The sequence below is a fragment of the Phalacrocorax aristotelis genome, chromosome 2, assembly GCF_949628215.1.
Source record: "Phalacrocorax aristotelis chromosome 2, bGulAri2.1, whole genome shotgun sequence".
Classification (NCBI taxonomy): Eukaryota; Metazoa; Chordata; class Aves; order Suliformes; family Phalacrocoracidae; genus Phalacrocorax; species Phalacrocorax aristotelis.
Window position 1 is genome coordinate 118,346,104 of NC_134277.1, and position 10,474 is coordinate 118,356,577.

The window sequence follows — 10,474 nt, forward strand, 5'->3', positions numbered from 1 at the left end:
TTCCAAGCAGAAGTGTTTCTTGAAGTGGCTGCAGTGACCATTCCACCTCCACACCACCAAACATTGCCCCGCTGCCATAATGGAGGCAGGTGACACCCCAAACAAGACGCCTGGGTGTCACACCAGTACACCACTGCCCACCAACCACCACACCTGAGAAGCTACAGCAGCAGCTAGAGGCCCCCCCGGGGGCTGTGTTGCACCCCAGTGCTTCCACCCACCTGTGATGGGGAACCCAGTGCCTCTGCTTCTGGGCCACACAACCCTCTGCACCCCAGGAAGGATGTCTGCAGTCACCCCTGCAACACAACTACTCTGCTTGCAGTGCCTCGGCATTGGTTCAGCCTACGCTTCAGGGAGTCATACTCTGATGTCTACCCTCAAACATGAATCCAAGTTGAGTTTTACAGGGTTAGGGAATGTCAGCAGAAGACTATATCAGTAACACAGCAGAAAGAGAATCAGTGGATTACCTTTTTACTCAGCTACTTTGTATCATGGGAAGGACTTGTCAAGAACCCAATTCTTGCCACTAAGTTCAATGGAAATGAGATCAGATGGAAAACCTTACCAAAAAGATTACTTTCCTGCAGAGCAGAGGGCCCAGAAAAAGGAAGTCATTTACCTTATACCCTGCACCTGCCACAAAGGGGCCATAAAATTCAGTTTATAACAACAGAACATAGAAGACACTGTGGGCCATAAAAAAGCCACCTCCTTAACGTGAATCAGAATATGTTCACTTTAAAAGCGCATTACTAGAAGTTGAAGAGCAGCTGTTGAAACTGGCCTGCACAGCAAAAGAAAGTGTTAAAATTCAACACAATGGACACCCTTGTAAGTGCATATCTGATAGAAGTGCCCGGTAAACTACCACAAAGAATGCAAAGAAGAACTCAAGCTTTTAAAAGGAAGACAGCCTACTGAAAAATATTTGAAAGAGAAGTCTGTTAAAAGAACAGAGCTAAAGTACATAGGCATCCAAACAAACAGAAAAAAAAATGCAGGCATTTAACAGTTATTCTGAAACATGGAAGTACTGCATGTTCCACAAGTTTGTATTTTAAATAACTGAGCACTGTTACATCTATAATTGCCGAGTTTCTAAAAATACACATAAACATAAGGCTTAGCAGGAACTCCCATTAAAAATAGCTGTTGAATGAACAAAGTAACTACGTTAGAGACAAAAGATTTGAAGAACAACAAACTGTGTTGAGAACTCTACAGGGTTTTTTTTTCCAACTCTGTGCCACTAAAACTATACACTTCTTTGAAGCACAAACTTGCCTTCTGACAATGTAAACCAGAGTTTAAATATTAATCATTTTATATGTATTTGTTCTGTAGGAGACAGATAGCTAGACATTAACAGAATGTAAATGTTCTGTCTGACGTCTTTTTTTCAATGGGTCATGAAGTATCTGGTTCAAACCTGGAACACAGAAGGAAGGTGAGTAGGTGCTTCGTTCCATCTAGTTCTTTCCACCTTGATTCTACAAGGTGGAATTTCCTACGTGTTATATACATGTACCTGTTTGCAGCTATTGTGATGATACACAGGACTGGAAGGAAGCAGTGAATATTGGGCAAAACTGAAGAAAACACTTGGGGAATTCTCTGTGAAATGCCTTTTGCAAGGGTGTGGGTAATGGAGCCTCCTTTCAGCCAGCTCTTCATTAGCTGTTATCACTTGCACCTTTTCCTACAGTGTCCTCAGCATTCTCAGACTTGGGGTCTTCCTTATCTACCCTAAAAGCTTTACTTAGGTCTTTGCACCTAACTTCAGTCCTGCAGCAAATGCACTGTTTGCGTGACTTCAGAAATCACTCTGCTGATGAGACAGAAGCTTCCCAGCATAAGCAATGCTTCAAGAACCATTAGTCAAAGGACCAACGAATACAAATCTTTTCTGTTTTCCCCCAGACAAAAGCTGTGTTGTTCATGTAACAGGACATTGACAGCATCTGGATTAGGAAAAAAAAAGCCAAGTAAGACACGAAGGTCCGAGTAAGTATCTTTGAAAGAAACAAACTAAATTCCAGGTACTAGAAAGCAGGAATCAGTTTCTTTTGGAAAAGCTGTTTGGGATTCATAACTTTCTCTTTTATAATAAAAGTAGCAAGGAATCCAGACATGCACAATGAATAGGGGCATACTTCCAAATAAGCCAGTCTTTGTGGTTTTGTCACTTGTTTCCATCTCTGCCTACATAAAACTCTCACATTTTCAGCCCTCCTTTCCGAAAACCAGTGTCCTTGAGCTGGCAAGAAAAGCTTTCTCAGGCCACATGGATGATGCTGAAAGCAAAGTATCTCACACCACATCTCTGTGAGCATTTCCGACACACGTAGGTTGGCACTCCTGCTCTTTCCAGCCACTTGCTCCCATCAGCCCTGACTGCCCAGCTCTTTCTACCAATATGAGGGCTTACACGACTGCACAGTAACATTCAGAAAGCTCACCCAGCTAAAAGAAGGAACAGGAACCTTACTGCCAAAGGAAATCAAGAAACACTGGCTTCATCAAGCAACAGCCCACAGAGGATTTACCCAAGGAACAGTGCTGATGGTTTTCCCCTTTAGCAATACCAGCCATCGCGTGGATCCATGACACATTGATGGCATAGGATATACAGCTGAGCTTGCCCAAACACCATCATGGTTGCATGCAGCACCATCTACAAGCCCTGCATCATCACTCTTTGGATGCAAAAATCAGGAGCGCTTCCAAGCAATTTAATCTGTGAATAAGAAAAGAGATGTTTTTCTACTAGGGCTGTTTCAGTTATGAGCTGATAGAAGTTCCTAAAGGAAACAGCAATTCAAGGTGCTCTTTTTTAAAACCACCAAACACACTCTAAAGCCAATTTACTCCATCATCACAGTACTACAATTATCGTTGTATCAAGAGTTTTCATGCTGTTTGCAATGAGTTTAATTTATTACAATTTAATTTATATGAAATTGTATTCTTTATGTGTTGGCTAAGTTTTAAGATTAGTTTTAAACAAGAGTAACATTAGTTTTAATTAAGACTACCTATTTTAGCACAGGTTAGACTCTAAATACATCAAACCCATCCAAAATCTGAAGCTATTCTGCTACCTTATAAGGTTTTTAAAGGCTTTTTACCTTAAATAAGTAGTTTAATTTATTTAATATAGTGATTTGTAACCCGCATAGGAAAAAATGATAGCAACGTTAAAAAAAGTCTGTGTCCACGAGTCTCCTAGTAGAACTTGAAAAATGGCCACACAACACTGACAAATTTTTCCTTTAGTATTAAAAAGCAATGGTCATGGATAACACTCTCTAGCATCCTGGCAAAGAGGAAATATCTGCAAATATTCTTTAATCAAAATGAATGTCCTCTTGTGGCTGTGAAGGAAGAGCCAGCAAGCAATTACTTTCAACCTAAGTATTTTCAAACGAGATCAGCTGTATCCAGACAGAGGTTCAGCGTCCCTCGTTAAGCTGTAAGTCTGTCTTTGCTCCTGGACCCGGGTAACACGGCTCCACAGGGTGATAGCTTGACCATCCTGCTGGATAGGGCGCTTGCTACAAGGAAACTAATGTAGCCTAAGAAACTGCTTTGTCCCTCTCACCTATGCTGAACTCGATTCTTTCTTTAGCCCAACCTCCCCCTCATCACTTTTGGAAGCAGGGACCCTAATATCTCATCCTTTTCAACTCAAACCTTCACTGAAAATGTCAGAGTGACCCGCGCACCCCAAAATTTCAGGTCCTTTTGAGTATTGGAGAGAGATTACTACACATTGTTCTTATCCATCGTGGAGAAACAGTTAATCTGGCAGACAAAAACACTACATGCCCTAGATGACAACACAGACCTCTTTGCAGCAAAAATTCAGAAACTTGACAAGTTTATAATCATTCACTTCTGAGGCCAAATTATCCGATAGCATTGTCAAATTCAAGAGTTTCAGGAATCCACGTTCCACTAAAGTAAAATCCTTGCATTATTCCCCATTGTGTTTTGGGTCCAGTTCAAAGAGGCACATTCCTGTACAGGGCCAACACAAGCAACTGAAATAGCACAGCCACCCACATATGGGGAAGACTGCATCTCCTGCTTTTGGCATGATTCCTCATTTCTGTACATTGCCCAGCTTTCTCTTCCTGGTAAGCAAATACACCTGCAGCTGAGGAGAGGCACCTCCAGCATTCAGGTACCATCCCTGGCTTCTTCCTATTCCAGACCACACAAAACCAATGGCATCTGGATGCAGTATGTGTGGCTAACTTAAGATTTCCTTGCCACTATTGCCCTCACCATCACCTAGTTCCAAAATCAGAAACATACAAAAGCAAAACATTAGATTGCATCAAACTATTTAGAAACCTTTCTTTTTAAATTCCTCTCCACCTTTTTTCCTTCACCTGAAAAAAAAAGATGATCAAGATGAGTGGTTAGCCAGTAGAATACTGATAAAAAGAATAGATGCTTTTTATAACGGTCAAAGCATTCGTATTACTGTGGGTTACCACAAATGCCCACACGCTCAGTATTTCCTTAGAGGCAACTGAAGTAATGAAAGCAAAATGACAGAAAGGACGCGGAAAGCTACTGCAACCCCTCATATGTTTTTTTTTTCTTCCCTCCTTCCTTACCTCAAGAAGTAACACATTTTCTGTTGCCTTCACTGGAGTATCATGGCCAGAAGAATTTGCACTGAGGAACATCCTGCTGGACACTGGCCCAGGCTACTTTCAGCTCAGTCAGCGGAAGGAGGCAAGGATATCTTCTCAATTCAACGCCCCTTCTCCTCCCTCACTTCTCATCTGTTATCTTGCGTCCTACTTCACGCGTAGGTGATCCTCCAGGATCACCTTTCCACTGCCCACATCTCAGCTTTCTGGCTTCACAAAACTAGCAAAAGGCACGGCTCCAGCTCTTAACAATGCTTGCACAGTTCCTTGTATCAAACAGTGCTACTTTTCGTTCTGGTTTAGTCCAGTGGTTTCTAGGAATAAACATATGCTTACCATTTTCTCTCTCTCTTAGCAAGTTACACTGAGTATTACGGTTGGGTGAAGACTAAGTCCTTAGAGAAATTTGAATTAAGTGCGTAACGAGATCAAGATAACAAAACTCAGTGCTGCTGAGAAAGTTTGTAGGAAAAAAAACCCCAAAACAACAAATGAAAAACCTAACCAAAATTCCCATAATATAGCACTTTATCTCCATAGGAATCTACTGGGGGGTGCGGGGGTCGGGGGGTGGAATGGTTAACAATCTGGCAGGCCTCACTACAGGGGCTGAGTACAGACAGAACAGTGCTGTGGTGAGTTTCTCTCTTGGCCCATGACAGACAGTATTTCAGTACCTGGTGCCAAAGAGGGAGATACCCAGCATACGGGCCCACTGGTGCATCAGTCCTGCTGACACCTCAGCAACTTCTTCACCTGAGGAGCTGCTTATAAGGAGGTTGTGTTGAAGTGTAACTGCAGACACCACCTGGCCTGCACAACTTTTATCACTGGTGGTAACAGAAGTTTACTACCTACCAACCTTGCAAGTCAAGTTAAGGGAATTTTGTTAGAGTTCCATAAGACAAACAATAAAACATTTTCTATTAAATACATGGGGACTTCTTTTCAAAGTGAGCTGTTTAAACAAAGTGACCATCCTTCACTCACCCACTGAAAATCCTGAAACAATAAAGCCCCTTTAAAAAAAAAAAGCTTAAAATTTTAAAATTTCAGGAGCAGTCAGGAAATTCCAAACATCAACATCACCAAAGTAACTTCCCACCCAGCCAAGTTGCACATATTTAACATTTTTCTACTTCACTCTCCCTTGTTACATAGCAGACCACAATGTTGTTACAGCAATTAGGTTTTGTTATTAATGCACTTTATAGCATATAACGCGTTATACACAATAACATGGCAAAGAAAACATGGTTTGCATTTGATACGGCCATTTTAATCTATTAAAGTCACTAGTCCCTCATTATTCTTTCAATATATTTCCAAAGAAAAAACTCCTTTTAATGAAGCAATGGATGTAAACAAGACTCATTTTAGTAAAGAAGCATATATTGGTTTCTGATGCCATTAAATCTTCCCATAGGAGTTGTACTAAGTGACTGAAAGCAGTCCATAGCACCTGCATTGCTTCTGAGAACATGCACAAATACAACCACTTACCTGGTCCTGCTCCTCAACAATAAATCCTGTTGAACTTCAGACCATGTTAGTTTAATCCACAGAGCAACCCTCGGCCACTTGTAGGTTAATTTAAAGCTGCAGTTCTAATAATTATTCTTTATAAAGAAACAAACAAACGCTATGCTTGCGTTAACAGCACATAAATGCAGAGTTGTCCTACCCGTGATTATGTAGGTTAACACATCAGCCTCATGAAAAGTTTTGCTTACTTAAAAAGAACAGAGAAGACACTTCAGTACTGAAAGTAAAGGGTTTGGAATTTCCCTGGTTTACCAGAATATTCAATATTTCATTCTACAGCAGCGGAACATCTCACTTCAAAAAGGAAAAAACATTATTATTCTTCATAAGAGTTCCCAGTCGGGACTGGGGGACCCTATTGCACCTCAGCAGACAAAGACAGGTTTGGCACGCTTAGCTCTTACCTGCCTGAAGCACTGCTTGAAGTCAGCGAGCCGTCCCATGGAAGTCACCTGGATTTTGCGAAGTTAAACAGAAACAGGGCTCACAAGACAGCAACCTGACAGCTCTTAATCTTCTGGCAGGATTGGAAGTGGACCTTCTACCCCCTCTGAGGATGGGGGAGATTAGGAAAAGGTCTGTGTCTATGCAAGACCTTCCTTTTTTTAAAATTGGTGAAATTACACGATCTTGTTTATTGACTGCAGTGAACCGAAGTGATATCAGCATGCCAAGTAGACTCGCAGTCAGCCCCAGCCATGCACTCTACTGCTTAAAAACACACTGGCAATACTAGCCAATTTTTTATTTTGGAGACGTGCCCCGAATGCCCGAGTCCGGGGTGTGGCGATGGCGGGGTGCGTGTATGGGGGGGTGTGTGTGAGGAATCGGCAGAAAAGTTGGTCCTTCCGCGGAGCGCTGCCTCGCACGGTGCCGCAGCGGGGGGCTCAGCATTCCCCTCAACTTTCGGGGGACGCTTCGGAGCCCTGGGCTTCCAAAACAAGCCGCAGCCCCCCACCTCACCCCACCCCACCCCCCCGCCTCAGAGCGGAGGCGACCCGCGGCGGCCGGTCTGGGGGGCGGGAGCCCCTTGCCACGGCCTTCCCCGGGGCCCGGGACAGACATACCGGGGCGGCCGCCCTGCCTCCCCCCGCTCCCCCCAGCCAAGCTCCCGGCGCCCCGGGGCTGGGCGGTGCCGTGGGGGACGGACGGGGGACTGACGGACGCACGCGGCCGCTTGCGGGACCGGGGGAAGGGGGTAATCCCGCAGCAAACCCACCCCGGCTTCGGGCCCCCGCCCCGCCCCGCCGCCCCCGCGGCAGCCCCTCACCTGCCCGCCGCTCCCGCCGCTCCCGGGAGGCGCCGACACACAAACTTTCACCGCAAAACTTTGGGGCCGGGCGGGTTGGGTGAGGAGCTCCCGCCCGAACGGGACCCCCCCGCCCCAACCCACCCACCCGCGGATGCCGGGCGCGTGGGTCCCCGCGGGGACAGGTAAACACAGCGTTTGCTCGCTGTCTTGCCCCGCCGCGTCTGCAAAGCCCGTGTCATTGCGTGGCGAGCTTCACTCCCTTCCTGCCTCTGAGATTAAGCGCTTTGCTAACAGGTTTTGTTTGCTGTTACATATCTAGAGGTAGACTCTCCCTGTCCTAGCAAATAAATGTATTTAAGCTGCCGGGTAGAGGCAAGTCGTAGCTGGAATGAGCTACTAAAACTGGTAGCGTAAAAACTTCATTGTCGTATGGGAAACGAGGTGACACAAAAAAATATTTAATTAATGCTTATTAGCACTCCATATGTGCCTTTGCAAACATTATCAGTCTATTGTGCCAATAGACCAGCCATGTAGATAAATGACTTTATCTCCTTTTAATGGGCACATTGCTTTGTTTACATTTCTTCAAGGAAGCCCTTGAAGAAATAGCTCTAGCTCTTGCTAAGATGGGGTAAGCACAGAGGAGTTCTGACTTTGCAGAGCTGCGCTCCAACCACTTCTATCCGACTCTCTCCCCTTTTGGCATTTCGCTGCAGTTCTGCGTCCCTAGAATTACCCCAGCGCTTATTTTTGAAACGCTGCCTGAGTCACTGCCCTATCCCTCACTTACGGCATAAGCCCTTTCTTGGAATGGCCGTAACGTAACACTTCACATTTTTACATCTTTTACCCTAACAGGTCTCAGATCATCTCACACGCTGTTACAGCCAGCGCACAGGGATCGCTTCTCCAGCCAGCGAAGCACAGCCACCTTCGGCGTGAAGCTGAACATCGCCAACCAGCTCAAGACGGTGGTAGTTCAGGGCAGGCAGGAGAGAGCTGTGTGCTGCTCTGATTTCCAGGGGGGTTTAACTAAGCAGCGTGTAATTACTCCAACCAGAGCTGAGGCGTTGGGGATAACACGTGTTCATTGAAAAGCGTTCTGAAGCAGCCACAGGCAGCCAAGACCTGTGTGCAGGTCTGTTCCCTATGGATTTCCAATCCAAGCGCTAAACCATCCTGCTCCTGCTTAGTTTGGGTTGTGTGAGTACATATAGCCTCACCGTGCTGCTATGAATTTTCTCTCTTTTATCTCACTTAAGGACCTCCCTAGTCACAGTTCATTACAGAGGCTGGCAGCTCAGAGTAGACTCAGGGAGGAAAGATTTTTTTTTTCCTTTAAAGACAACCACGGATCCACTTTTAAAGTTCTGGGGAGTAAAGACTATCCCTCACACCTGCAGCTTGTCTGGCTCCCTAGCACTAAAAACAGGGGAGGAAGGAGGGAGGGATATGGGTTTAACAGCAGAATATGCCAGTAGTTTGTTGGTTGTCAAGAGTTGAGCATGTTTTCCCTTTCAGACAACCTGGCAGGCATGTGATAGTATGATAACCATATGCCCTAACAAAAAATGCAACCTCAGATTTAAATTACAGATCTATTAGTCCCTGATGGCCAGTGAGATTTTAGAGAAAAACAACATGCCTACTGAATTTTAGTTTCCTGAAGTAATACACTTAGAAGATTGTAATGAAGGTCACTGAAGCTTCTAATAAGGATATAGAGATTAAACTTCTGAGTGTTGTAGATTTAATTTCACTCAATAAGTACATGCTGCAAACATATTTCTTCAGATTGATCTACTCAGGCTGTACCCATCAACTGATTAAAGTTATATATAACACTGAAAAGATCAGATGTCTTGATTTTTTTTCAGTTAAAGGAATAAATTAATTGCTTTGGGATAAAGCCAGGTCTTGTTTTACAACTTAATAAAAAACCTCCGTGCACTTAGCTTATATAATACTTATTCCACCACAGGTTCTTCCAGTGCAGAGGGTTTTCCAGCTATGGATTTAAGAATCTTTACAAGATTAAAAATTCAACATGCAGGTGAAATAAGACACTGGATTAGGAAGCTCAGCAACTAAATAAATTTAATCAGCACCTTCTGAAGCCTGACATGTAGCAAAAAAGAAATGAATTACGAAAGGGTGGCGGCAGTCTGTCTGTGTCAGCGGGGTTAGGATGGAGCCAGCACCTGCATCAGGAACCCTGTTCTTGGCAGGTTTCTGCATGTTTCCTGTGTCTTGTGGTAGACAAAGCAGCTCAATGGTTAAAGTAGCAGAGTCATCTTCTGAAAGCTGTGGGGCAGCAGTCAGGTGGTGATGCCTCCTTGAAGTAACAGGAGTAGTCAGTGCCGTTAGAGAAGAAAGATAACAGGTCATGAACTGAAACTGAAACCTGCTAAAAATTACAGGTCAATTCAGTGAAAGACACCTTTACGGTACAGTAAGACCAGTCCAGCCTCGTTAAGCATGTTTCCTGTGGAGATATTCAGCTCATCTTAGCAGCAACAGCCATGGAGGAAAGTTTGGTGTGGAGGGTAGGTCACAGTTACCCATGCTCACAACTGCTTCTCTGTGGGTTGCTAGTGCAGGTTGCGTAAGCCCCCTAAATCCCCCGTGGGTGTTCGGACCGTTGCCCCACAACAGGTAGGACAGAAACCATGTGCGCCCTTGCTGTGAGCTGTTAGGGAACACCTTGGTCTTGCTGAAATTTCCACATAGCCCAGGTTTCCATTTGACATTTTTTAAAGTTTACAGCAAAGCTAGCTCAGCCACCTACACAGCTATACACATTTCAAGGAGTCAGAAGTTGGGATTCTTATGTTTAAAGAAAAATTCCGTATGAAATCTATGACTCAAGTAGCAGCTGTGGCAAAACTGTGCCTGTTTGGCCCAATCCTCTTCCAAAGGGGAAGGATTAGACCTTCAGAGGGCTTTTTTAGACTAGGCAAATTCATTCCGTGTACCATTATCATTTACTGCAGTGAATTTT

The 10,474-nt window shown here is 44.4% G+C and overlaps 1 protein-coding gene and 1 long non-coding RNA gene across 6 annotated transcripts in view; one reads left to right on the plus strand and one right to left on the minus strand.

The window, feature by feature from the left end:
- Positions 1–7,741, minus strand: part of CHST9 (carbohydrate sulfotransferase 9) — a 95,502-nt gene extending 87,761 nt beyond the window's left edge. For 3 of the 5 annotated variants that reach the window (XM_075084903.1, XM_075084907.1, XM_075084906.1), the window contains exons 1-2: positions 7,489–7,741; positions 6,623–6,670 (exon numbers count right to left, since the gene is read on the minus strand). The gene's annotated coding sequence lies outside the window, so the exon portion shown is untranslated. Of the gene's footprint in view, positions 1–4,634; positions 4,743–6,622; positions 7,173–7,488 lie in introns of those variants that run through there. The other 2 variants (XM_075084904.1, XM_075084905.1) reach the window with 2 other exon arrangements.
- LOC142053363 (uncharacterized) lies at positions 1,380–5,195 on the plus strand. The gene is made up of 3 exons (XR_012659196.1): positions 1,380–1,453; positions 1,927–2,010; positions 4,641–5,195. It is a non-coding gene; the product is annotated as an uncharacterized LOC142053363 (long non-coding RNA).
- Positions 7,742–10,474: the final 2,733 nt, after the last annotated feature.